This window comes from Micropterus dolomieu, linkage group LG13 (assembly GCF_021292245.1).
Source record: "Micropterus dolomieu isolate WLL.071019.BEF.003 ecotype Adirondacks linkage group LG13, ASM2129224v1, whole genome shotgun sequence".
Lineage (NCBI taxonomy): Eukaryota > Metazoa > Chordata > Actinopteri > Centrarchiformes > Centrarchidae > Micropterus > Micropterus dolomieu.
Genome location: NC_060162.1, coordinates 25586578 through 25609113, shown reverse-complemented (window position 1 = coordinate 25609113; position 22536 = coordinate 25586578). Strand labels below are relative to the sequence as shown.

At 40.0% G+C, this 22536-nt stretch overlaps 1 protein-coding gene across 3 annotated transcripts in view; it reads right to left on the bottom strand.

Annotated features, from left to right (window-relative positions):
- rab27b (RAB27B, member RAS oncogene family) overlaps nt 1-22536 on the bottom strand; it is a 75079-nt gene that overhangs the window by 27559 nt on the left and 24984 nt on the right. Inside the window, exon 2 of one of the 3 annotated variants that reach the window (XM_046067440.1) lies at nt 13313-13536. The exons of the other annotated variants lie outside the window; for them this stretch is intronic. The gene's annotated coding sequence lies outside the window, so the exon portion shown is untranslated. The remainder of the gene's footprint in view (nt 1-13312; nt 13537-22536) is intronic. 3 annotated transcript variants of the gene reach the window in all.

Genomic DNA, 22536 nt, shown 5'->3' with positions numbered 1-22536 from the left:
TTGGATTGTAATTTCATTCAGATTATTCTTCAGTGTGTGTTTTGGCTTTGCGGTCGACAGAAATGTGCCGCATTCGTGAGACAATTAGCTGATTAATTGGCAATAAAATGGTAATATAACTTACAGCATAGAAGCTAAACTTCATATTTTAGTGCCCTGGTAGAAACACTATGTAGTTGGATTGTAATGTCATGTAACGTTAGTTATTCTCTAGGCTTTGGCTTTGCGTGGACATAAATATGTCAGTTATGTCTGTGAGATAATCAGCTGATTAATTGTCAATAAAACTGTAACCTAACATTGTAGATGGAAGCTCAGATAAGCCAGCTAAACTTTTACTGCCCTAGAAACACTAGTTAGTTGGACTGTAATTTTTAACTGTGTCTTGCTTTTGCTACGTGGGTGTCGGTCAGTTCGTGAGACAATCAGCTGATTTTTATTGGAAATAAAATGATCCAGTATGGAAGTTCAGATCAGCCAGCTAAACTACACATTTTACTGCCATGGTGGAAAACACTTTACTGCTAACAGCGTTATAACAAGACCAGTGTTTCCCCATACGTTTATTTGTGGTGGCCTGCACAATATCAATGCTGACCGCCACATATTGATCGTTTTTCCCCCCCTAGGCCTATTTAAAAACGTATTTGATAATATAATTTCTTGATATATCCATCTAAAGAAACCTGCGTCTTGACTGCCTACTCTCTTTTGTCCTGTGTCAGCCACTGTAGCTATCTTATGCGTATGGATTGGGGAAGTCATTGCAAATCGCCTTTAAAAAAAAAATCATTCTTGTCCAAAGCAGCAATTTTTACATTTCGAAACAAAGCTTGAGGTTTATACAGAATAACCTCCAAGTGAACTTAAGTAAAAGTATAATTTTTTTTAGAGATTATTTTTACTATAACATTACTATTAATGTTGTAGCTGGTTGAGGTTCAGCTTACTTTCAATTCCACACTTTATAGATGCTACTAATTGACAATATATAATTGTATATTCTCATTATAGGTCTTCTATGTAAAATTTTTATCTGAAAATATATCTAACTTGTAGACTCAACTAACCCTTTATTTAAATATGAAAGATAGTGGTGAACTGCAGATTTCTAATCTTCAGCCTACTCGTACTGATATATTTATTGTAGGGATATTCAATTAGACTGCAATACTTTTTGGCTAGGTGTACCTAGTGACAGAAATCTATACCAACTAAAAGAAAAAGTGTTTTACAGCTTTGCTACAGGTTGTGGAGAAAAGGTTTTCCCCGGTGACTACTAAACAGTATCCCAATAACAAGAAAGAACAAAACCATAAAACACATTAAGACATTAAAAATGTATGAACCATCACACACAGTAGGCGAGAGGGAACGCAACTGTGTAGTCCAGTCCTGCAGCAAAGAGAAGAGAGGACTTGAGAGCTTGTATGAGGACAGCTCATCATTCTCAATCAGAACATCTATCAGGAAGTTGTGTTTCTTCCTCCTCTGTTATCCTTTACATCTGTGAGATAAAAACATTGCTTTCAGTCAGACTCTAATACACAGACAGTCTGCAGATTCATAAACAGTTGTATAGTTTTGGGTTATCCAGTAAAGGCCTGTGTTGTTTTGTGTAAAATGTGTCAGAACGTGTCTGCAGTTACATGATCATATTGAGACATATACTCATGTACATTAAATGTATATAGCAGACCTTCTGTCTTCATCTCGGTACCAGTCAAAAGTATAGACATACCTTCCCATTCACTTAAATGAGAGAGTGCATCCAAACTTTTGACTGGTACTTTTCACACCATCACTTAAGTAAAGTCTTAAAATCGGGACTGTCACTTGTATTATTTGCACTAATGGTAATGCAGCTTTTAAGTACAGGATTAGCATGTAGCAAAAACTCTACTTTCATATCTAAAGCATCAGATCGGATACAAAACAGCATGTTCCTCCATACCTTCATCTTTATGATGATTGACCTCAGAGCATCAGGACACATCAAAATACTGACTTTCTGTCCTTGAAAATTGAGTCCACTCAGCTCACACGTTTATCTAGCAAGCTGATAATAACATGACAGAAAAACAAAGTAGGTAGCAAACAAGACTAAAGCTGGGCAAACTGAACAATTTGAGCCCGTTTCTGACCAGATTTTAGAGCCGCACGACTCATTTTAGAGTCATGCCAAATATCAGCTTCGTCTGGCGCCAGCCGTCACATGTTAACCTTCAAGTTAACCATTCCACCAGTTGGAATTAAACAACAAAATTTCAATCTGTTGGGTTAACAGCCTTCTAGTTGTAGATAATAATAGCCCTGCTGTTGCAGTGCCGTTATGGTGCTTATGTTAACATCGAATTGTTTATCTGGTAAATCTGAATATAGCACAGTTATCCAAAGGCTCGTGTATTGTGTTTATGGAAATTGATCTTGTTCGACGGCATTTCTCCACGAAGGCTACAAGTGTATTTTCTCCAATCTTATAAAACCATTTCATTGCTCTCCATTACAGCACTTAAGAAATATAATGGATGCACAACATGGCCTGATAATGTACAACACATCCATCTTGTATTGTGTTATTGCTGTCACAATCAACAGGTTAAATCGCACACTACACACAACAAACTACTGTATAAATCAGTTCCAACACCAGAGGAATCTGCACCCCCATGAAGAAACATAAATCCACCTGACGGACCCTGAGTGTAATTTCCACCATTCAGTGCTGTGCTGCTCACACAGAGGTTTATTATACACTGTACATTCAATCTGAATGAAGCAAGAAGAAGAAGTGTAGATTGTGGGCGAGTCCTACAGCATGTTTCTAGCAATGTTGTACAAACAAGATTCCGTTATAAGAGGAGAATTCAGACTTTAGCAATCTGGTTTAACTGCATAGATAATGTTAAAGACTGGATGTACCCGTACTTTTGTAATTTCATTTTGACAACGCAGATGTCCTGGTCATTGATCCTGAGCACCTTTCAAAGCAAATACAGCCACTCTGACATCTCTCCTAACATAAATTCAAAATAACTGAGTATTATAGGCCAAGAAAACTTGGCTGCTCATTTGCCAAACAGATTAAAGCCTTTCCAGACTGAACAAACACCCGTTTGATTGATTTTCCCTGAAGTGCGGAATAAAAAACATAATTTAAAATCATTTGCCGCGCACAAAAAACCCTAACATTTAAATTGATGCCGTTTTCGTTACCTCCGTCGAGCAAATAGGTGTGCATAGTTATCAGTTGTTCATTGCCTTATGTTATTTGAGCCAAACGCTGTGCGCCAGCGTGTGGATGTGATGCGTTGCTTGTAAAAACACGGTATGGAAATATAACACTATTTATTAAGTAAATCTTTCAGTGTACCGCTTGTGTCAAAAAAAATAAGTCATATTTCTTTTAACTCATTGGCTGTGTTTGTGTAGCCTAAATAAATGTTTAAACACAAGTGGAATGCATTTGCTTTACTTTTATTTTCAAACAAAGGAATCCAAATTATTTACCTGGGAGCATCTTGCATGTATGTGTCCCTCTCCACCACTGTCACTACTCAGGAGTGGTGCGCCTTCCTGCAGACCGGTTATAAGGGGATGGAGCTCCAGTGCCCCCTTTCCTCACCATGCGTATGTGCATGTTTTACCCACCAAACAACATGCTTCAACTTCACAAAAACGAACATCAGTATGTCACCGAGTTAAATTTCTTTTTGCAGCTTTTCTGGCAGAATTTGCCTCCTTCTTCATGCAGTCAGTACGTATTAATGTAAATGAGGGGCATTTCGCTGACCATTTACAGGCAACTATGGGCGTTAAAGGGTCAGACAAGGCGCTCCCTCACATACACCACATTTCAAGAATATTTTTGTGCGTACACATTGGGGTTGTCGCGATAACCGAAAAATTGAGATTGCGCACTATTGGTCAAGCTTACCGCGTAGGATGACAAGCACTGCATGTTAAATTAATGAATTAGTGCTTCAAAAGTTCCACAACCATAACAAGCTCTGTAATGGTTCAAGGACAGATCGCCATGGGCAGTTCGTGACCTGACTTCAAACTTGAAAGCTGTGTTGCCATGTTTTGTGTTGTTTTACTGTTTTTTTTAGTAGGTTTGCTAACTTGGTGTTAGCATATTGCGCGGCTAATGTGGCTAGCAGGCTCTGCGATTTTGGACTAACGTTGTAATCCAGAGGGACAGTCGATGACATTAATAATGTGCGTTGCTGCAGTATCTACACTGACTTGATAGACATGCCCTGAAGGCAACGATATAGCTAATGTTACGTGTGCAAAAAGACACGGTCAAAATACAAAAATGAGTTTGCTTGGCAATGTTGACTAGAACCCAGCAGCTAGCTTGCTCACAACAGCGGCTCGCTGTGCAGTGAGGTGAGATCCACAGACACTCTTCTTACTATGCTATATGGCACCAAATGACTATATTTATGAAAAATGCGATAATACCGCATACATTATGTTGAGCCCCAACATAGTACCTTGGGGGAAATTACTTCACCGCGACAGCCCTAATACAACATTACATAATTTCTATCATTCAGTAACACAGTGAGAGTTATGCATGCTTTCAAATCTTTGCACCTTTATTACAGTAATGCCTTTCTTTCTCTTCTCATTAATGCATTTTCTTTCCTTTATTAAGATATTTTTTTTACATAGCTAATTTCTGAATTTCTGTATGTTTTATTACTTACTTTACTGTGAATGCAAGTCTTTTTACAACTTCTTTTTCCTTGTTGTAGCGATGTAGCAGTTTGGATGCTGCCTATGTTTTGTCTGTCATTTATTTTCCTAACTGCATAAAACATCCTTAAAAGTAAAAAATGCTTTCTAATTGTTATGAATGAACAGTAATCTGGTTTGAAGAGAGATGTCTCAACCCCAAATAATTCAGGTTGGAAAAAGAAAGTGGAAAAGGACAGAGGAAGAAAGATGATTATTCATTGCTTTTCATGAAATGTTTTTTTAATCTGGTACTGGATATTCTATACTAGCGAGAGTTAGACAGAAACAGACTGTAGTTACCCTGTTAACCTCTATTGCTCAATATCTACAAATTACTGCTGATGATAAAAGAGGCTGTTCATTAGATCTTTATACATAATGCAACCTTGATCCTTTAATTAAATCAATAAATAATTCAAATCAGTTGAATACGGTTTTGTCCAAAACCAAGTTGGATTTCCAAATTAAATGTATTCTCATAAGACCAGATGGCTCTGAACAAAGGACGTCTTGTAGAGTTTATAGCTGCATGACAACGTGTTAGTTTTCAGAGCTTAAATGACAGGAGGCCAACAGATTTGTAGGATTTTGAGGAGAGTCCACCAACAACACATCAATTAAAGGTTTAAACATAATCAGCAAAATGTATTTTAGGTGAGTTTTCAAATCTAACAACACTAGTTTTTAGAGAGAAACATCCCAGGCAAAGCTGTGGATGGATTTTTATTTTAAAGATTTCCATTCTATTACTGACAGCAGCAGAGGAGTGATGGTAGCTTGACCTTTTCTATTTTAATTATTGATCAACACCGCCAGGATTAATCTGTCTCTTCCAAAGGAGCTCCCAACGGAGAAGTAAAATAGTTTTAATTAACACTAAAATCACAAAGACTTCTCAAAACAGCAAGTTTTCAATTTAAATCTAATTTCAAGTGCAAGACAAGTCAAACTGTGACGTAAAATCATTGTTGAATGATCCTTTCCTGAATGAGAAATTTAATCTTAAAACACAAGTTTTTGAAAATAATATATTAAATTTCTGTAGGTTTTTTTGTTAGTTTTTTTGATTCCTTACTTTTCATTACAATGGTGACAGCTTTGAGCGTTCACTATCAGAAATACAACAGAACAAAAGGAAAAGAGAAGACCTATTGCTGCCTTTTTCAGTGGCTGCTTCACAATAAAGGCCACAGCAAGGTTTGTCAGTTGAACCCATTTAATGTGAAACAGCAGCAGGAGGAAATTTTGGTTTGCATTAGCAGAAATGAATACAGCTATGTTATGGCTGTAGGAAAGCAATTCACGGAGGACTGAGGATTTTATCAATGAGATAAAATAACAGTAACATTGCATGTACATGCAATGTAAGCACTTGAATGGCATGCCACTGACATTGAGGAAAACTATATAATGAGTTTCTTGCAAAATGTAAATATATTGATTGTCTATTACAGAAAAACTGGGGTCTGAAATAATGAACATCTGAAGGATTATAACTTTAACATATGAAGCCACAGTTCTCAAATGGTAAATGTCTAGATAAAAGCAGTTGAACAAGGACTTTGCGCAAATAAAATAGTCTGAATTGGCTAAATTATGATACAAATCAGACACAATTTGAACAAAGAAGGAGTAAAGATTACTAATCAAACCAGATATTTGATGACGGCTGTCACTACTTCACAGATAAACAATAATAAAGACCAATTTTGCTCAGTACCAAAAAAGGATAAACGGTTAGATAATCACGTGTATTTCAGATACATCCTCTGTTCCTAATAATCTATAAATGTATAAAAAGGTCAGACCTTTATGTTTGAATGTTGTGGCCACTAAATCACTTTAAACAGATCAGACAACTGATTTGTTTTCCATCTGCTCTGCAGACTCTGCTGAGGCTCTTTGATCTCGTTACCAATCTATTATCCAGAGTCAACGATCAATAACCGCTAACATCGATGAAGATTGACCCTTGATTATCAAATTTGTTCAAACATCCTACAGGTATACCCTCTCAAACCTTTTAGCATTTCAGATCCACTTGGCAAAACAGTGACCACGTTTGAGACGACACAATGGAAAGATCGACGACGTGAACCTAAACAGCAGCTGGGCGGCCTGGTGTACCGCTTATCCCCAGAAAAACTGCAATTACTACTATTCCTTGTGGCTATTCTTATATAGCCAAGCCATCCTCTTCATGTGTAAACAGAAAAAGATTTATCCACAGGTAGTTCGGTACATGTATAGAGTGTGACTGATGACAAAAGAACTTATCTGCTGGCTCTGCCTTTTAGTTGCCTTTTGGTTTTAAAGTGGGACAACAGAATCTGACTACATTCATGAGTCCAGTAGCTTCTGGCCCGGATCAGACAGAATATGACAGACAGGACTCAGGTGTACTGTATCAATTTATTTATCCATCAGCGAGTCCCAGCAGAGCGTCCTCAATCCCTCCCTAATCCCACAGCAGGAGGTGGGCTAACATCTGTACAGACAGCCCACACAGCTGGATCAGAAAGGTCAGCATGGATGTAGGAATACTGGGAGGCGGAAGAGGATGGAGGAGGAAGATGGGTCTGGCTTGTGCTGCAGGTCAACAGCAAGAAATTAGCATTGGCAGGTTGATTGTTCAAATCTGGAGGTGACCAGGATATTGTGAAAAAGTGGTAGTTATTTAAGGTTTGTTATTTTAGTCTAGATTGACATAAAATTTCATGTGGATATTCTTGGTCTCAGAGGATGAATCCTAATGATTGTGATGCCCCCCTGACATTTCAACTAGGGCAACCATCAGGCCAAATGTTTTATAAAAAGTCTCAAGTATTTTCATAAAAATATACTGAGCACATTCAAGCTCAATGGATGAACCGTTTGATTTTGAGCACTACATAAACTTTACTCTAGCGCTACCCTGGTGGACCACTTTTTTGGATAATCGACTAATAGAATACTTAGGACTCGAACTCAAAAAAAGAACCACTCTCTGGTCAGCCTCAAAGTGGTGGTTTCAGACTGCTGTCAAGAACTATGAACTCTCGAGTAGTTCATTTCCGGTGTGAACACCACTCAAACCAATACAAGGAAGTGTAGTATTGGATTTGTCATTTTTGTTAAAAAAAAATGTCCTCTTCCTGTTTTCGTGATAGGTGAACTAGTAGTGCGTTTACTAACATTACCAAATTAGCAATTGCAGGGGGCAAACCTGGAGATGCCTCCTGAATATTTGTGCTAAAGAGAAAGTTCCTCAGTTACTAGAGAAGTTGCATAAGAACACTGAGGTATTCAAAATAATCAGCGATTAAATGAAGGAGATTGGATTCCAGGGCAGAGTTGTGCAGTATGATGTGAAAGTTAACAATTTCTGGACCGTTTTGAGTTTTTGCAGAGACTTTTATAGAGGAAACATGCCACTCAATCACATCCTCAGTACATGTCTATGGGGAAAGCTCGTAACAGCAAAGATGGCGATTATCTCGCACCTCCCGCTAGAAAGCCAATCGTCTGCTTTTAACAGCCAAAGCGGGAAACACATTTCAGCCAATCATGTGGTTCCACTGACGTATGGGTCTTTTATACTTCTACTGTGCATGCATCATAGTAGTGATGCATATAACTGGTAGGGATAAACGCTTTTTAAAACTTATTTTGGGGGAAAGTCGTAAAACTTTTTTAGCGATTTTTATTAATGCTGATTCTCACTGTTCACGTGACCAGTAAAAGTCCAGTTCTGGCTCTCTCCTCATTCATTCAGATAGGAGCCTGGTCTTGTTAGTCCGAAATAGCTGCCTGGAGGCGTTGCCAGAAGGGCTGCCGAGTGGCATGACCTGCCTATAAGGACTTTGTTTTTTTTTTTGTCTTTATGAATACAAACCGGACCAGTTGGAGAACTGAAACAATGCATCATCCTCATATTAGTTCGATTCAGGAACCGGACTTTTAGGTGTGAACCCATGCTGTATTAGATGATTTAATAAAGCAATAAAACGGCCTACTCATGTCTTACTTTTCTATCTCCACTCTGAACAACTACAAATAGGGATCAGTGACTGAACAGATTGTGTTTACAGTGCTGCAGTAAAAACCTGTGACATTTTCATCTAAACCATATGTTCTGCTGTTCTCTGTCAGTGGTTGCTTTAACACAGCAGTGACCCAGCTCACAGCATATCCAATTCATGAAAGCAATTCCATTTATTCACCATCTGGTCATTCTCTGCTGCTGCCCAGGAAGTGATGGTTTTTAGCATTTAATGGTTTCTTTGTGATACGAAAGAATAATTCTGTAGTTCTCATTAGCCGTGACAGTTATAGCTAATGAAACTCCAACTGCACAAGAGAAAAGGCAAATGTTGCAGAAAAGTTTGTTTGACTGAATAGAGATTTTGGCCGGTGCAGTGCAAAAGGAACCAGCAATCTTTAAACTCCAACTGCCAAGCTCCTCCTATCCCGATAGAAATAAACAAACCATTTCAAGTGCAGGACCTAAATTCTACTAAATCTAGGCACATGAAACCTGATCATATACAATCAAACAGAATACTGTTATTGTGGAATTCAAACTCATGTGGACAGACATAAGTGTTGTGCATTGTGCTGCAATCTGCATGTCTCATGACTCCAATAGTCCTGATGTTTTTAGTTTAACCTGATTTCGTTTTACAGCTGTAGATTTGTACACAACAAGCTGCTAAAAAACAAACCACTGTGCAAGAACTGTCTGCTGCAAGTGTGGGATAGCTGTAATCTGGAGGTTTAGACAAAGAGCTTCTGATTCTATTATTTTTCAGCAAGCCTCAGAGTGCATTATGGCTACCATATACCCATTATTGATCTTGTTGAGTTACAAGTACACACAATCCACTCATGGTCCTAGAGTGGTGTTAAATAGTAAAGCTCTTTCTCCAACAAGCCATCTTTGGCAGGATAAAGGAACAAAATAATATATTAGCCTTGGAGTTTAGTAAATGTGTGTATTTTGTCATCCTAGAACAGGATGCTAAATGGGACCGGCTTTCCAAGTCTAACCCTAGGTATAACTAATCACATTGATGATAGCACAGTGATGCTGGCCCAGCTTGGACCTAATTCTGCTCCTAAAGATCCGGTCTGGACAAAATGGGACTCATGCTGACCGGACAACAGAATTCAGAGACATTCATGTTGTGGCCACATCGTTCCAGAGACCTGGCCCATCTACATCCCAGATCAAGCACTTGGCAGGTGGTCCATGTTCCGAGCTGTCAGCGCAAGACTCTGACGAGATGAGAGGAGGAGGACTGATGAGGATTGGTTTGTTGCACAAACTCACTCAAGATGGACTCTGTTTCCCAAATGTCAGACTGCTAATTGTAAAGATGAAACTTTCATATTATCATCTGGTTGCTGCCGTTTATGTCCCCTGTGAGAAACATCTATAATCTATTCAGCTCGGTTTCTACTTTACTCCGCTCCTTTCTGACCAACCACTCTTTTCACTTCTGTTTTACACATCACATTTCTCCTGTATTTCACGCTTATTGGACTATTCTCTCCTGTATTGTGCACAGCTCTTCACTTCTCTTCCTTGAATGTACTCTGTTTATATTGCTTATTGAGATACAGGACATGTGATCAGTCTGCTGAGTGAATTTGTGGTCCTGTTGTTCGCCCCAGGACAGGAAAAAAAACAGCATCATGATTAGCTGGAGCGCCCGCCCTGCTCTCCGGTGTCTGCTGCATCTTAAAGCAAAATTATTAGGCTCACTGCTACAAAATATGCACATTCAGTGTTTTTAATATTTGTTACACTGTTTAGTGGCTTATCATATGCTCCATTATTGGGCTTGAGTCGCTTTCTCCTTTTCCACTATATTTAGGTCCAGCAATAACTGCCTGTTGTCATGTGTTTCAGTAACTAACAGATGGAAACAAGCAGAGAAAGTGTTTTTTGCCTTTTGACCATGGATAGTCTGTATACTAAGTACACTCAAGTACAAAATCTAATAATCACTTCAATTCTGGTTTGCTGCTTCTCAATCTAATTAAGGGTTTGGGACTTGGGATTGGAAATCTTTTCACCTTTGACCTCCTTCAGAGTAACTGGATCATTCTAAGAGTAATTTGGCCCAGACAACAACTACGGTTGGGCCGATAGATGATGCCATTGTCCATTGGTACCTAAACCTAACCAAGTACTTTTAGTGCCTAAACCTAACCAAACTACATCCGGTTCACAACGTCAACAAAGCCTCTGACGCATTTGGGTCACAGAATCTGATTTGACACATGACACATTTTCATCAGTGAGAGTTGTGTTGCATATGTGAAGTTGGTGATAGTGATGTCCTGCTTTGTGGCCTCATCTATGCGACATTCACTACCAACAGGAAATGGTTTACATACTATACCGTCTACAACATCAGTGAAAACCTGGCCATAGTTTAAATACTGACAATGTAGATAATTCTAACATATTCATTTAATTCTTTAAGAAGAAAACTCTCCAGATGGAACTTGTTGTTCATGAGATTTCAGCACAGACTAAAATCTCTTAATTTTCATTCTATTTAGTCTCCGTCTAGTTCAGCAGCCTGCTGCATTTCCTGTTTTTGTAATTTGTTGCATGTTTGTTTATATCTTTTGTAGTCCTGTCAGGGCTGTTTACATTCGGGAAAGGTGAAATTAATCAAAATAATCCACGTTACAATGCCGCTATCATGCACAAACACACACGTCTCTGTCCTCTGCTATGAATAGACAGACGGGAGTTTTACACTTCTAATATGTCACATGCCTAACTCGTTAAACACAGATAAAGAGAGGATAGGAGAGGTGGGGGTATGAGTGCAATAAATCTTGTGATGATCTGCATTTTTGGCTTTTTGCTCTGGATGCCCTTCCTGGTGCAACCCTCCCCATTTATCCAGGTTTGGGACTGGCAGTTAGGAATGCACCGGCTTGTGCACCTAGTGGCTGCAGAGCAACCCGGGGTTCAGTGTCTTGCCCAAGGACACAAGATGAATTATTTCAGCTGTAAATCGTAAAGTGGCGTTTTAGGTTGGTAAGTACTGAGAGAATACATTAACAGTGCATTTTAGGTCTTCTCATAAAGTTTTTTCTTTTCTTTTGGTGCCTCAAAGTTTGGTCAAGAGCAAGATAACAACAGGGGGGTTTGCATCCTAGAAACAAACACGCTCATATGATTTTTATTTTTCTAAATAACGTCAATATTTTCACCAATATGGATGCATGTCATAAATCATGAAAGAAGAAATGCCTGATACGTGAGCAGGAGGAAGAGACTGTTATCTTCACACATAAAATTTCACATCAAAACTTTCAGTCACATCCAGTGAGCCCTGCAGCTATTTACTGTTTTCTAACATCTTACAGGCTTTAAATTCACAGTTTTCAGATGATACTTTTTGTTTTTCTTCTACACAGCACAAGAGGCTCCTATCACTGTGTTTAGACTTCCAGCTGAGGTCACCACACATTCAAAAAGTGCCCAGTGAAATGAAATGTTGTGAACCACACCCTGGATGAAAATTAACAACACCAAACATCAAAGAATAATTTATTGGGCAGCCACAGAATAGGACGGCATCTCTGCACTAGCAAATGAGTGTGTTATATGTTGTGTCTGGTGGAATGAGAAGAGAAAGTTAAAGGAGAGGACTGAATGAAAAACAGACATCACATTAGTTTCCCACAGGATATGGTTAACGAATTCTGTATTTTTTTCCATTGTCAACAAATCAAATGACAAAAAACAAAACCAACGATACAATACTATGAGAACCTTGCTTGTTGCGCTCAGTCCCAGGACCATCAGTTCCTACCTAAAACATAAGTGTTTTTAAATGGCTCAACATGTCATCCATTGCGAAGATGAGCCTCAACAAAGGAGCTCTATGGTACAGTGGAAGAAGCCATCAAATTACTATACACAACAATACTTGTTGGTAGAATAAATCCATTGTTGGTTTTGGTTTGGTCTTTTTCTCTGTAGAGCTACTGTTTTAGAAGGTTTTAGAAGAAAACAACTGCCGTGAGCCTACATACCATCACTACTATCATGAGACTGAGCATGACAGACAATTTATGACCAGCTTTTGTCCCCCCAGAAACCAAGCTGCCTGGATGATGCCGATGAGTTGCAACACACCGTAACAGTTGAATGGTAAACGGCTACATTTATCCAGGGTTATAAGGTTCCTGCAGCTCATTCACCCATTTACACACAGTCAGTGTCTTGCGAAAAGACACTCCAGCAGGTGAACAGGAGGAGGTGGGGATCGAACCGCCAACTCTGTGATCCCTGCTCTAACACCAGAGCCACGGCCACCATGTTGCTTATCGATTTGTAAAAACGGCCACCTATGTACCAATCACATTTCCCTGTTAAAAAGATTTTTTGTTGCTCATTTTTCCCTTACAAATGAACACAAACCCTCCATGTCGCTCCCAGGTCACCCTGCAGCCAGTCACATGCCTACAAAAAAAGTCAGCAAACAGCTCTGAAATGTACTTGCCAAATACTAGCCAAACAAACATCCTGCTGAACGTCTGAGCTCCTTACCTCTCAGTGGCTCCTCAGCTGATTCAACAGTGTGAGATCCTGAGGGTGATACGAGCCGTCCGGAACAGCTGACCAGCAGCCCTGCATCTACACCCACTGAGAGACTGACTGACGGATGGAGTGACTGAGCGGGAGGCTGGGTCGCTGGATTGCTGAATACCATTCAGCTGGAGGCAGCAGAGCAGGAAGCCACTCCCTCACCGACCAGCTGACTCGCTGCCTGGCTGGAGGGATGGATCACTGGTTTAACTTGCTTACTTTCTTGGTGGTCATCTTGCTGACTGAACTGCTGCAGGAGTAACAGCCCAGCGGACCGACTCATTAACTGACCAACTAACCAACTAATTGACTGACAGACCAACTGGCCAACTTACTCAAAAGGCTGACTCACAAAATAATCGGCAAACTGAATAACTAGCTAAATGATCAACTGACTAACTGGCAAACTATTCTCTTACCAACTAAATAACTGACTGACTATCCAAACGGACGACTAACTGATTAACTGACTAAAAGATTTCAGGACGAACTATGAAAGTAGACTAGCTTTCCCCTCTTCCTTCTCTGCTATTTTCTGCTTCTCTCAGTCTCTGTGTAATGGGTGGGTGTGGCCAAGCTACCGTAAGCTAGCTATATACAGTCTATGACACACACACACACACACACACACACACACCCTTATCAGTTAGTAAGGGCAGAACAGGGTAGCCTCAGGCCATACTGGTGGAGGAAACTATGTGTGTGTGTGTTTAGTTAGCAACAGTAAAACAGGAAGTTTGTATGAAATGATGCAATACAAGCCCCAGATAAGTGAATAGAGGAAATGCATTCTGTTTATTATCTGTCATCCAAAGCCCAAACACAACTAGCCTACCACAGGTTGCGCAACGGACAGCAACTTCAGAGTGGATTGAGAATATACTAAAACAAATAGTAGATATTAATTAATGTTTACTCAGTGGAGCATTGGGCGGAGCTGCTGGTTTTCTCACTGTAGTATTCTATGTCAAACTGAGTTTACTTTTCATGAAGACTCCATATTTCTCATCACAGAAAAACAAAAGACTCCTGAATGATTCAACTGCTACATGACAGTTTCACTAAATAACTGTAATTTGCTACAGGGTTATGTAAGATATAGTCTAATATGTCTCAGTAGCAGTACTCAATCCACCATACACGATATATATTTTCATTTTGCATTTTTTATAATTTGTTTTATATTTACATTAGCCTACTTACAGTTTAAATGAATGTACTACTTGCTTATTTTGTTTCAGATAATTTGTGATTGTGCTTCTGCCAGTTTTAGACTTAGACGTAGATCATAGTTCTTTGGCTCCACACTGATATTTACCACATCCAATGAGAATAATTCAACTTCCAAAGCAGTTCTACCCTGGTAAAATCTGGGGGGTTTTGTTTCAAACTGGAACAAACATTTAAAGAGGTGGTATTATGCTCATTTTCAGGTTCAAAATCCTATTTAGGGTTTGTACCAGAACAGGTTTACATGGTTTAACACCACTTTTTTTTTTTCATACTGCACATTGCTGCAGCTCCTCTTTTCACCCTGTGTTGAAGGCTTCGTTTTAGCTATGAGTGATGCATCTTGCCTCTACATGATCTTTGTTGGGAGTTGCACATGTGCAGTTCCTAGTTAAGGACGACTAGCCAATCAGAAGCAGAAAAGGGCAGGTCAGTGAGAAGCCGGTAAACACGGCTTGGGTTCAGCTGTACATGTTGCCGACCAGCTTAGCAACATAGACTGGAGCAAGAGTTTCAGAGTGGTGAGTTATTAATCTGTAACAAAAGTATCTTTCATCCATAAAGTTTTAACTGAGCTCTGTCTCTACATCACAGGAACAACTTTATGTCCACTGACTGCCTGGAGGGTAGCTAGTGTTTGGAAGGGAGAGGAGAGCCGTGTGCTGCAGCTCAGTGTTTTTCCACCGGTGTTTTTGAGGGCGTGTCGGAGTAGCTGCTTGGCGAGCGTTATATGAGGCGCATTTAGCTTTCATCCCTGTGACGTCACAAGGATGAAAGGAAAGTGTCCGGACAACAATCGAGCTGTTTTCAGGCAGTTCAGAGCAGAGTTTTCTGTTGGAGATGGGAACCTATTACATGCACAAAAAGGTATATAACTCAATAAAGGAGATGGAAAAGCCTAAAAGCATAATAGCACCTCTTTAAGTCCTGAACTTCTGTCAGTCTGCCCTGAGCGACATCGCAGCAGCTGTGTGTCTTCAGCTGGCCAGTAGCCATCACAGCTTCATAACAAAACGTCAATCATCCAATAATTAATAACAGTGAGCATTATCACTATGCCAAGTAACAAGTAGTGTAAGGGATTACAATTTCCCACTTAGTCATTATATTACAGTTATTAATCCAAGTAATGCTGCGTTACTTTGTTGCCAGAATGCAATTTGTTTTTGTTTTAAGTTTGTCTCAGGCAAAGATGCAAAGAACTTTGTTGTCACACTCCAGCTAAACAAAGATTGGATTTCAGAGCAGGACACGGTGGTGGAGAGACGTTAAGTGGACCAAATCTGAAGAAACTTCTCACTGGGTATATTGCAGAGGATTATAGAAAAATTGCCCACAAAGAGCAATGCTAAGCTGCCACAGAGAAAGCTGACATCAGAACAGATAACAATAAAAGCTTCTCTGAGTCAGCAGTTCCACTTTAGATCGCAACGTTGCCACCATGCCAGCATGTAAAAGAATCAGAGGCAGGCACACATTTGATGTTCTAGCTGCCAAGATAGAACTAATTCATTCATCATATGAACTGCTTGCTAAGTTGGAGCCACTGTGACAAACAGTGCATAAAATTTTTCCAAGTCGTTCAAAATATATCAGCCTGTCAATACAGAGTCTGATTCTGAACTGGAAGAAGACCGTGACGAGACGAAGATGATTTTACAGATTTCACAGAAGCCCTCTCCTTACTGATCTGGTCAGTTTCCTCTTCCCCTGTGTATGCGTCGCATACAATTAACCTACTTTCCAGGAGTGTTGGTGAGAAATACTTAACTTCCTGTGCAGACACCAAGGCAGCGTATAGGAGTAGCACTACAAAATACACAGCTCCTTTGGCCAAGGCAAGTCAAGTTGCATCACAATAAGTGGAGAAAGTCAACCACAGAAAGCTGCCGGTGCCGTTATCCACAAGTTGGAACTCCTTTTACAAGGCCATTCCCAGAAAAACATAAATCCCCATGAACGAGCTGAACAACTTGTGCTTTAAACTGGGAAATATGTGCTGAAACGACAAGGGGTGGCAATTCCTGTGGGAAAATAAAAAGTATAAAATCAATAAATCAAATTGTATTTTTCAGGCCATCCATACTCTCACTTCTTGCAGCTGCGAGTTGTTTGAAGTTTAAACCCCGATGGCTTGGAGATAAGGGTAGGAGAGAGCTTATGAGGGAGATTCTGACCGCAGTCTCGCACAGCTGCTCGTGCAGAGGACCCCTGCCTCTGTGTCCATGACGTCAGCCAGCCATGATGAAATGTTTTTTTTTTATATTTGAGATAGAGCCCGAGGACAGCTTCTCAGCAGAAAAAGATATAATGGATCATTTGAGGTCAGGGGGGTATGAGGTTGAGACTCTCTGTGGAGCGGCTTTTAGTTTAGAAGGCGTGGCGCTCACCTCTTGACTGTCTGATATGAGGTTTCAGAAGCTTTTGCTAATGAGATGCACTCATTGTTTCTTTTCTGAACATTAGGGCCTTGCTTAATATGTCAGGGCAGAGAACAAAGCAAGAAGTGAAAACAATGTCAGCCTAAATGTGTCCATCAAATCCATTAAATACTTCTTTTCCGCTCCAATGAGTATGCAGAAAAACATTAGTTGAAAAGTAGAGAGAGACTCTTGCTTGCTTTAAAAAGAAAGTATAAATATATACATACACTGCAGTTATGCAGTTTGGCTGATTGTTGACTCTTCCTGTCAGGTAAATTATTATGGATTCAGTTCTAAAAGGAGCAGGCTAAACGGGTTGTCTGTCACCTTTTCGGAAGGGGAGGGGGGGAGGACAAAGTAATATAGTAAAATAAAGTGTAACTAATAACTTTCTATACCAAGTAATAAGTAAAGTAATATTACTTTTAAGCTAAAAAGTAACCAATTCCAAAACCAACCTCCTAAGTAATTTGCCCAACACTGATGACGAGCAGATGGCAGGAGGATAAAAGGATACAGGGGGAGGATACAATAAGACAGCTTTAAATGAATGTTTGTAAAAGTGGTCCCTTTCACACCTGTAGTTCGGTTCATTTGGCCTGGACATGGGATAAAAGTCTAGTCAGTTTTTGGTTCACACTGACAAACAAACTAAGATGGCTGACAGGTCAACTTCTTCATTGTACCATTTTTGTGATTTCATTATGCTATGTGGCCTGGTCAGACCAGAAAGTGGCACAGTGAAATTCATCTGCAAGTTTTTGTGAAACATTTGGTTTTAGAAGCTTGGTGACAAAGAGAATACCGGCAGGAGTAGTTGGTAAACTACTGTAGCTAGCAAGCTAGCCGCTAACTCTCCAGCCAGCTAGGGACATCATAGCGCTAGTGAGTCACAATAGCTGTCCAAGCGTGTTCCTATTTTCTCTGCATTTTACCTTTTGTTTTCAGTATTGTAAGCTGTCAGTTGACAAGCTCCGTTTAGTTAGGATAGTTCCTTCCACACACCATCAACTCCTGTCTCAAAAATGTCTGCAGTTGTGGAGCAGTTTTCCATGACAGAGGAAAGAAATAGTGGATGGTGCAACACCGCTAATCAGGCACGATAGCTTCCTCCATTTTACTTTTCAGCACTTTCAAGAGAGCTTGCTATTGGTCAACTGCACAAATTGTTGTTAAATTCACCTAATTGGAACTCGACACTAAACATTTGTGCGGATTTACTGCACATGTTGTCTCTCACACATACTGTAAATTTTATTTGTGCCTTCCCAGATACCTCTGACTTACATGCATTTTTTGAATGTCATAAGATAAATTATAAATGTGTGACTTGACAGATATTATTGCTTCCTGAGTTACAAAATAAATAAAGTGAAAATATCTCCTGTCCTCTCTCATCTGGTTTGGAGTCTATTTGTGTCCAGGCAGGAAAGCATCATGCAGCTCATGTTGGTGACCTTTAGGCGACGTTAAAGGCCACCTAACAACAACACAGTTACAAACAAGATCTATCACTGGCTCTGCAAGCAGGAGACAATATAAATCAGACTTTATTCATTTCTCTCTCTTTTTTTCCCTTTTCATTTTCATGATACCAGGCTCGATGTGGCTGAACTACACAAACAAAGATTTTCTCCCATTATCCATGATCGTCTGACTATTTTGCACTGGTTATCCTGTCCAGAGCGAGTTGGTGGGGCTACAGGAAGAGAGAGCTTCTGCTTACACACTACCTGGTTGTCTATCTTGGTGCATTAAGCTTTGACTTCAACTACAGGAGACCATTACATTTACTCAACAACTGAATCAGAAAAGCAGACACAATCCAACAGCTCAGCTCTGCTTCTTACTTCATCTGACTGTCTTCTTTCCCAACAAGGAGATTCAAGGATTCTCCATGAAAACAAAACAAACCTTTAAGACTTTAAGGTTATGTAATTTAAAACATTTAATTTAACATAAAAGCTGAATCTACATTCTTTACGGTTTGTCATAAACATAAAAATATTGGTATATACAGTATAAAATAGGAAGCTAGCATTGAATTAGTGCATACTGCATGGCTGGGAGGGCATCCATTAGGAAAGAGAATATAAAATAGAAATTATTTTGCGGTTTTCATACATTATAACTTAATTTGAGGCCATATTTAAAATGTTTAATAATTTATTAAGCCTGCTGACTCTAAATCAAACTTTGCGGCTGGTGGGGCGCCACACATCTATTGACCGGCCACCATAGATATACTTTATTGTCCATTGTGTTTCCCATGGGGAAACTCTTGCACATCCCATCTGCCCACTGAAGACATACTGCACAACATCTGCAGCCAACAACACATTATGTTTAGATGATGGGAAGCTTCATTGCAACAAGATCATCCCTACGGTACGGTCATTTCTGAACCAGAAAGCCTGCAGCTCAGGACTGGCTGTAAGAGTTGTGTAGGAATACAAAGTAGTGTCATTATTGTATACAAACTTTTTAGTAAGTATGCCAATCCCACACTTCACTGAACATACTGAGAAATATGAGTATGAGAAAAATAAATCCTTGATTCTTGAATAACATGACCTAAGTGTGTAACAGAGCAGAGACAAGGGCAACAATGGCGATACAATCACCTGTTATCATGACACATCAGGTCACATAATGCCAACTCCATCCACAGAGAAAGTCCATGAGACGGAAAGCTTTGGAAATACAAAGAAATTGGACCATGTGTTGGGAAATCTACAGATTAATCAACTGTGAAAATATACTTAGTTCAAGTTGTTTTTTTTATGAAGCTAATTGTAGCTTTGACTTGCAGGCATGCATTCTAACATTACAGTGATTAACTAATAATTTGTAGACTTTAAATGTTTCCCATTCAATCTTTGCATGACTTGAAACTGAAAGCAGAAGGTTTGTAAGTAAAAAGCATCCCTTATTCAAATAGCAGCAGTCCGGTCAGTGTGTCACTGGATGAATACAGTTGGGGCCAACATGGAGGCATCGGCAGGACAGTGACATCACTCCATGGATAGTTCAGCCTTTCATTCCGTTCCACATGATTTGCTTAATAGGAAAATGCACTGAGGGCAGGCAGAGACAAGAAAGGCCACTGGACCAAACAATGGATCTACTGAGACAACACAACCACTCACATCACTGTGGTTTGACTACTGCTTCTTTCTTTCTTCCTTACACAGACGTTATACATGCATGTACTGGCAGCGAACTCTGCCCCCAAAGACACTGCTTTTAAAAAAAACGTAAAATCCCTCAACCCCTATTGGTTGTGTGTGAAAGGGCAACGGGGTCCAATCCAATCTGCTAAGACTTTGACATTAAGCATTAACATGCTCTGAATCGGGGACAGCAATTCCCACAATTCCCAGTAAACCAGGGAGAAACAGAGAGCGCCTTAAAATGAACTGTGTTAATATATTGGCTGGGTCTCACTGGCACAGAAAAATACAAAATTCAATGGACATGGTGATGTAGATTAGTTCAGGGTGAATGCTACCTCTCACAATAACAACACACAGACAGCTAGCATGAGTTTAACAGGGTCCACTTGTCATACAACAGTAATTGCTGCTATCAAGGTTGAATGTGAATAGTGGGAATGCTGTGTGTCTTTCTGGGTGTGTGTCTCTTACAATATTCCATGACTGCCAATAGTAAAAACAGCCCGACACAGGAGACAAACTGTAACCAGCAGTAGAGACATTTCCTCTAGTCTTTATGTGCCTGTTACAATTTACCTCACACATTTCTGTCAGATGTGATGTCCCCTCAGATAAAATCTAGATGAGACTGGAGACTCTTTCATTTCCACTTAACCACACAAATTTATCTCTGTAGGTCAGATCACAAATTGGCCCTCCAGAGAGCATTTGGCTTCAGAAGAACAACTTCTGATGATATCGTCCTGCCGATAGGAAAGGCTTCTATGTGTCATTCCAGAGGGCATGTAAACAAGACAAGCAGGAGGGACATTTTTTGGCCTGGGTTGCGCCGCTCAGGATACATACTGATTAGTGTTTGGTCTTTTCCTGTTTCAATATGACAATGCTCCCGTGCACGAAGCCAGCTCCATAAAGAAAGAGCCCTGACCTCAACCCCTTCCAAAACCTTATGGATGAAGATGAACCGAGATTTTGAGCCAGGCCTCACAAATGCTCTTCTGGATGAATGGGCAAAAATTCTCCACAGACAAAAATCCTGTAGAAAGCCTTTTTTAGAAGAGCAGAAGCTGGAATGGGCATGGAATTAATGTGTGGGTGTCCCAGTACTTTTGTCCATTTAGCGTGACGAGGCGCTGAGTGTGTTTTTCTGGTCGTCGAGAGTTGAAAAATGTTCAACTTTGGGTGAAACGCAGCGCTCGTCACTGTCACTTTGTACCCAGCCCTCCAGTTACAGTGCAGGAGAGGCGGGACAAACACCACACCGAGCCATCTCAGCTTTTGAACCGCAAAAGCTCATGAACCCACATATGGCAAGTCCTCGCTCTACATTTTTCAAGCTTCTCTTCATGCAGAGCAAGGGCCGGAGCAAGTAGGCCGTCTCAGCTGAAAACAACGCTGCGCCTCCAAAGCGAACCCTAGTGTTCCCAACTAGGCGTTTTCAGAAGAGCAGCTGGCATTTTCAGCTGGTTAAAAAACGCTTTGGTAGACATGGGCCCCAAAGATGTTGTAGATCTAAATTTAAGAATGTCCTCTTGATTCATCTAAACACATCTGCAGTACCACCACTAAGGTCTCAGCTGAGCTGAAGGTGGAAAACAACCAGTCAGTCATGCAGTTTCTATTACAGCCGAGTTAAAAACACTGAAGGAATGTCCCCTCCTATTTAAAACTGTTTACCCAGGGATAGACACTCAGCAGAACACAACAACTATTTCTAAGAGGAGAAAAGTCGACTGCTTGTAAGTGAAAGGTCACCAGCGCAAATCCCAGCACGAAGACAAAGCTGCTCCTTACTATATAGAGAGAAAGCAGGGATATTTCATTTCTTATCTTCTTATAAATATGCATGACACCACCAGTCAGGTCAGGTAGTGTTATTTAGAAGCACATTCATTTGCATCAACTGGCAATGCAACTCCAGAGTGCACAGCTTGCAAATAAAACAATGGATGCAGGTGTTGCATGTCATGTGCTGCAGTGGGGATGTGCCCTTGTGAATCATTAATTTTCACAAAACCTGTCCATTAACAGTGAGGAGACAAAAACGAAATGTTATAAAAGGTTCATAAAATATTTGGTACTTTTGTTTGGACTGTGAAGTGAACTACTCGTATAAAAAAGGTACTATAGTCTTTTTATATATTGTCTGTGAAGTCTTTTGTATTGATGGCTTTTAAATCACAATGTTCGGTTGGTAGAGGGCTCAGTGGTCGTTGGCTGACCCTAATACAACAACACACACACTTTGGAGAAGCTCTCCTCTGACCAGAACAATCTGCCTGCAGCATGTCAGAGAGAATCTTGAAGTCAGTTCTGTAATGAAGAGGTAGCCAGTGGTGATGTTTGAGAATCTGAG